We start from the raw sequence: 7,173 nt of genomic DNA, 5'->3' as shown, positions 1-7,173 counted from the left end.
TATTTAGAGTTCAGTTTTATAAATTGGTAAATCAAGTAAGAAGGAAGTCCATTTCCTTGGGGCACAGCTTAACAAGAGACCCAGGATGAAAACCTCTGCAGAATCTTCATTCCCAGGACTATGGAGGAAAAAATTTATAAGATTTATGCAAAACTTCAAAACAAGCCCCTCCCTACACACACCTCCCCCTTGCGTGGGTATTTCCTTCACCCCACTACCACCAGTGTTGGTTTTTATGTGAGCATAATTGTGCTTTTGTCTTGGAGTTGGCTCACCTCAATACACTCTAGTCTGAGATCCCTTGGCCTCAAGCCCAGGGTGGGGCTTTGCCCTCAGTACTGTAAATAATGGTAATTACCTTTACAAACTTAAAAAAAAATTTTTCTTTCCCAAGGCCAAGAATATCCAAAGTCTAGAGCATTCTATATAACCCCTTGTGCGTAAATCTGTTAGAATCTGTATGACAATGAGAAAGTTTCTCCCTCATGGAATGAATGTCCAAAGTGAGAAGACGATCACCAGCGCTCAGCTGCCCCGTGGATCGCTCTGGGCCTGTGTGGTCTCTGCTTCCAGATTATAGTGGTGACGTAAGTCCAAAAGAAAGGAGTAAATTATGAAGTAGAATTTAGCGTTTATTCTCACCGCTGACGCAGAAGTTTCTGTGAATTAGATTGAAACAGAAGCGTGTTCCATGTGCCCACTATCAACTCACAAGGAGAGGAGTTAGGCCGCCTGATTCTAGACTGGGCCATTTCCAAGGCATTACTTCCTACAGTATCTCTGTCTGCTTGACAGCACCTATTGTTCCGATTAAGTTGACATGCATCCAAGCTTTTGCCTCATTAGATTATCTCCATGGTGCTGAGGCTATAATTTCTGCATAATCTTGGTGTTTTATTTCATGCACAATCGCTAGCAGCTGTTATCCATGTCTAAGATCAAAACAATTAATGAAAATTCAAAAAATTTAAACTCAATAGCTTTTGGCCACATCGATATATCAAGACTCATGCAAAAGTTTTGATTTATGAATGAGATAGATTGGTTTCCCAGGCCCCAGAGTTCCTTTGATTATTTTACTTCCAGATTAACTGGTTTGAGTATGGAGACCTGAACATCTGGACAGATGCCCTTAACCTAACATTCACTCACTTCAAAGGTGAACGACACAGAGTGGGAAGCCTCTTGGGCATGGGTGATAACTGGAAATTTACCAAGACCCTCAAAGGAAGTGTCAGACTTGTCTGCATGTCATTTTTTCCATTCAGAACTCAAATTATTGCTCCATGGCTGTGAGAGTTATTGAGGACATGCTCTGTGTTCATGTTATCATGTGTTCCAGGCATTTAAATGATCAAGAATATTCATCTGTGAGGTTTCTTGTGCTAAGAGGAGGTGATTCATAATGCAGCTACCAGAACATGAATAGCTTTCCCTTGGCTCAGGACCCTGCTGAGGATCAAGAGGGGTCCACCACTGGGCTCTGGAGCCTTCCCCTGAAGTGCTAACTTATAATCAGCAGTAATAAACTTCTCTTCTCACTAGGAGGGCTCAATGTTTAGGAGGTAATTTCTCTTTTGCACTTGGCCTCATTCCAAATGTTCAGAACTTCTTGTGGAGGTTCTGAGAGCTATTCTTGCAGCCCTCCTGATGTTTGCTCATTTGTTTGTTAAAGACTCCCTTGTCCCCATGTGACCCCTCAATCCATCCACCATGCAAGTTCCAAAGACTGCCAGAGAGAGCACCATGCAGATGGCTGTCTGGACTCTACACAAATTCAACCCTTCTGGGGGACTCCCCAGATGGCTAATGTCCTTGTGCACAAGAATGAAAAGTAACTCCATGTGAGGTACAGTGCGAGTTATTATGGGGGAAACAGACACAACAGCACAGAACTGGTGAGGCGAGGCTGCCCTGTTCACCATCTTTGGAAATTTTAAAATTGGGCTGCGTCTCTGTATCTCTTCTCTCTGCTACACAGTCTCTAAAATAACTTGTTTGATGGTGATGGAAAAAAGCTGAGGGCAAACAGGAATTGGTTTCCTAGGTCAGGTACTTTAAGACTTACTGAACACCTAGAGAATCCAACACACGGTATTATCCGCATTCTAGAGGAGCGTCCACGGAGCGCCGTCTCTGAGGGTCTATCGATACAAAAGGAGTGTCTCAGCCTTGGCATCAAAGCTGGAAAGGCTTAGGGATAATTTTTCAAAACTTTTGTCTGAAACTGTTTCATTCTTTCACTGAGGTTAACATTAGTTCGAAGCACTATTGCCATTCATTTGCGTTGAACTTCTTTAGAACAGAGAGAGGGGTAGGGGCGGGAATTGTTTTCTAAACCATAAGGCTTGACTCTGGTTCATTCAGGAGAAAAAGGGGTTAAGTCCTCTGGGTAAAACATTGTCAATCACTAGTGACTGCCACCAAGATGAAAAACAAGCTGCACCTGTACATGGGCAATTTAAGAGATTCTGGTCAGCTATTTTTCTCTGGTGCTTTGTTCTGCCAGCTGCCTCTGCTTTGGATGCAGGTGGAAGCATGGACTTTGCTATCTATAAAAAAATTTAATGGTGAAGATCAACTTCCGCTTCACCTCCCCAGGGATCAAAGTTTTGGGGCTCTTTTTTTGTTTGTTTCCCTGAAAGACTAGTAGAGCAAAGCTCAGATCAGACAATGGACATGTTGTTGAGAAGCCCATTCTCCCCAGAGAAGTAGCAGGAGATCTTTGGTGGGTTATAGTTTTTTTCTTCCCAATTTGAAGAAACTAATAGAAGCAGAGAGATGCATGCCTCCACAGGGTGAGGTTAAGCATCTGCTGGGAGGAGGGCTGGGGAATGACAGCTGGGGAAGCCTCGTTACCGCCACTACGTTTACAGTCGGCCACCATCGTGAGCCTGACCGGGATCAGGCAAATGCGACATGGAAGTGACAGTCTCTGCGCCTGCCAGTGGGAGAGATGTGCTTCCGTGCAGCCTCATCTCTATGGAAGCGGGATGTCACAAATCTTATATGGGTTGGATTACTTTCCATTGCACAATCAATGACAAGCAAAATGTGTAGGTAGAAAAAAAGCTTAAAAATCGAATGCTCTGGACTAACGCATACAAGAAACTTAAGTGACGTGCCTCACCAAAGACATTCTCAAGGTTCTTGTATTAATTCAACAAACACCTGTTGCTACCATGTGCCAGGTTCTAAATTAGTTATTGGACATACAGTGGTTGTTATGAGCTGAATTGTGTCTCCCCAAAATTCATATGTTGAAGTCCTAACCCCCCAGCACTGTATTTGGAGGTAGAGCCTTTAAAGAGGTAATTAGATTAAAATGAGGCCATTAGGGTGGGCGTTAATACAATCTGACTGGTGTCTTCATAAGAAGAAGAAATTTGGACCCACAAGGAAACACCGAGGAAAGACCAGGTGAGGAGACAGAGAGAAGGCGGATGGCCATCTGCTTGCAAAGCAGGGAGACCTCAGAAGAAACCCAATCTGCCGACACCTTGATCTTGGACTTCCAGCCTCCCAGGACTCTGGGAAAACAAATTTCTGTTGCTTGAGCCACCCACTCTGTGGTGTTTCGTTATGGCAGCCGAGCAGATGATTACAGCAGTGAATAAAGCCAGGTCCAAGTCCTCACTGAACTTACAATCAGCTGAAGAACCGACAATGTCATGCCCATTAAGAAGAGGAGAAAGTGACTAGGGACACTTTTAGACATTGCCTAGCGAACCTGACTTAGTAAGAGAACCAGGACCAGGAATTCCAGCTAAGCTTTGGACATACTTCATTATGACACCTATGGTCATTACCCTTTATATTTGAATTAAGGGTTAAACAGAATTATCACTGTGCTTCAACATGAGAAAGCAACAAATCCTGCACTGATCACGTGACAGGGGAAGGGGAGAAATCTAACAAATATGACCTAAAAGGTTAAATGGAAAAGAAGCATGTGCCTAGATGAGCATCACATGCAGACACATCACAGATGTGTGGGCTTCAACATTACCAGTAGAAGGAAAGGAAATCTGTATATTTTTATAATCACTACACAGGTGCTTATTTTAGATTGTTTTCTTGAACGTTGTTAGTTTGTTGTTTTTTTTTAACCTCACTGCCCTATACTTGTTGCCTCAAAGGAAGCATAACATTAGATAAAAATACAGAAGCTGCTATCCGGAGTTCAACAGGTTAAAACAGAGCTAAAAATAGCTCCTAGGCATGTCATATGGTTGGCTGACTATTTAATCCTCTGATGTGTACGAGAAATGGAAGCGTTCTCGTCTGCATATCTGCCAACTGTCCATGAAGCTTTACTCTCCTTGGGATTTTGGGGGACATGGTCATTGGGAGACTGAGTTTACTAACCCAATGAAAAGTACAAAGTTCTCCTATGCTGACTAGACAAAACTGTGACAGAACGTATACTTTCTGTTGTGTGGCTGATATACTCATTGTATGTTCAGATATTGTGATTCTGTCCAGACAGGCAAAGACCCCTGTGTGTGTAGAATTGGAAGTAGGTAGGGTCTCAGATAAAGGGAGAACTCACTTACAGTTGTAAAAACACCACCACACCCCTGAGGGTGGTGTGGAGACCTCGGGCTGGAACCCAGAGTAAGGATCTAATGGAAAAAACTTATGCAAGTGACAGAGTTTAAAATCTCTTTCTCAGTCTTAAGTAGGTCTTATTTTCGCAGATAAAATAAGACCCTCCAGTCAAATCTGAATTTCACATGAACAACAAAAATCATTTTAATTGTAAGTATGTTTCATGCAATATTTGAAACATACTAAAAAAACGTTATTTCTCTGAAATTCAGATTTAACTGGGCGTATTTTACTTGCTAGATCTGGCAATGCTATCTTAATGGCAAATACTAGCTTCAGTGTGGAAGGAAAGTAAGATTCAGTCATCTCTGTTTGGGGAGCTGGGCCTAGAGCTGGGTTATGTTGTCTGTGAAACTGTGCCCATCTTTCGGGACTGGAACTGAGTAGCCTTTCTTCATAGTATGTGGCACCAGAGTCAGCAGGTCTAGAAAGATGAGAAAACTATGCATGATATTACTCCCAGAGCAGTTAATGAATCTTCAAGAATTCCCAGGCTGTGAATTCTCAGCTATGCCAAGGTGACAAACCTAAGGAAAGGATTTGGGACCATACTTTGGCAGGAGCATTAAAAACAAGTCCCCCAGGGGACAGCAAGGGCTGAAATCAAGGGGACAAAATTGCAGTCAACTGGCCAGTTAACTTCCCACCTGGGAGACTCTGGGACTTGTTTTATGGAGAGAGGCAAATACTGCTCCCAAGTGTGAAGATCTCTGGAAGAGGAACTTCCTTGGTGGTCCAGTGGTTAAGAATCTGCTTTCCAATGCAGGGGACACAGGTCGCAGGTTCCATCCCTGGTCGGGGAACAAAGATCCCACATGCCACTGGGCAACTAAGCCCATGAGATCTAGAGCCCACGCACCACAATTAGAGAGAAGCCCGCGTGCTGCAACGATCTTGCGTGCCACAACTAAGACGCAACGCAGCCAAATAAATAAATAAATATTAGAAAAAATAAAAAGGAAGAAATCTGGCAGAATGCTAAGGCTCCCTGGTTCTGCTGTAGTCACTCCCTCCCTCTTCAGCCAAAGGATTCCTTGATTCATCAACCAATATTTATAGAGCACCTACCATGTGCCAAGCACTGTGCTAGGTCTGGGAATACAACTACCCCCAGGCATCACCCTCACCCTAGGGAGCCCCTGGTCTCAAGGGGGATCCTCGTGCTGCTCTTCTTAGACTCATCCCTGGGCCCAGGCCTTGCCATCCAGCTGGCATCTCCATTACACAGGCTCATTCAGTTATGATCTACTCCTCTTCAGCATTGGGGAACCAAAGAGTGCATCACAGACACTTTTATTGTGGTTGGGGTCCCTGTAATAACTCATCACATGGGCCTGGAGCTCTTTTCTTTCATTCTGGCTTGGAGACGAACACAGCAGCTCAGCTCTTCCCTCACCCTAAGGCTGTCTGGCCCCTACGTTCAAAGGGTTCCAGGTGTATTCAAGTTAAATAACCACGTCCGGGGTAACCCCCGCTTCCTGTCACTCTCCAGCACATTGCCCTGTTCCATGGTCCTCACTGCATATATCACTATCTGGAATTGTTTCCTTTGTTCATTTGTGTATTTGTTTATCACCTCTTCCTAAATTAGAATGAATACATCATGAAAGAAGTAAACTCATCTCTCATTCACCATTGTACCTCCAAAGCTTAGAATAGTACCTGACACTAGTGGACACTTAAATATTTATTGAAGGAATAAGAAACAATGAATAAGTGATCAAATAACCAAATTACCTGTTCCAGGCCACCTGTGACATGCATGGGGTGGATCTCATGCACTGGAACATGGCTACATTTGGAAGATGTTAAACTGTGTCTTCTAAGGATGATGAGCATGTGCTCTGTTTTCTCATGGGGTTATCTGGTGCTGTATCTATCTTCCTTATCGTGGTCAGGGCCACCAGCTGGTCACCCACACTGGGAACCTGGAATCAACATAGTCTCCCCCTTCTCTCTTTCCCTCCCTCTACAGCGAAACTACAACTGAGTATTGTTTCTTCTACTTCAATAGTGGTAGAGCTAGTGAACCTGCTCTCTGCCTCCATCCCCACCTCCTCCAAGTATATTAGTCAAGGTTCTCAGAGAAACAGATCTAATAGGATCAACAGGATGTGTTGTATATATGTGTAAGAGTCTGCTTCTCTTGCCATTCTAGAAACATTTGAAAGAACCCACCTCCCTACACTATGTCCCTTTCTGGCTGAAATACCTAGAGAGATTGCTGTTGTGTGTGTGTGTATGTATATAAATATATTTTTATATTATGTTATAAATATATGAGAGATATTTATTTTAAGGAATTGGCTCACAAAATTGTAGAGGCAGAATTCCTTCCTCTTCTGGTGATCCCAGTCTTTTCTCTTAAAGCCTTCAACTGATTGGATGAGGCTACCTACATTATGGACGGTCATCTGCTTTAGTCAAAGATTTAAATGTTAGTCACATCTAAAAAATATCTCCACAGCAACATCAAGACTGGTTTTTGACCAAAAAATGGGCACCATAGCCTAGTCAAGTTGACACATAAAATGAATGGTCACAGATGACTCTCTGCCTCCA

The sequence above is a fragment of the Hyperoodon ampullatus genome (assembly GCF_949752795.1).
Source record: "Hyperoodon ampullatus genome assembly, chromosome: 12".
NCBI classification, from domain to species: Eukaryota; Metazoa; Chordata; class Mammalia; order Artiodactyla; family Ziphiidae; genus Hyperoodon; species Hyperoodon ampullatus.
This window is presented reverse-complemented; position numbering follows the sequence as displayed.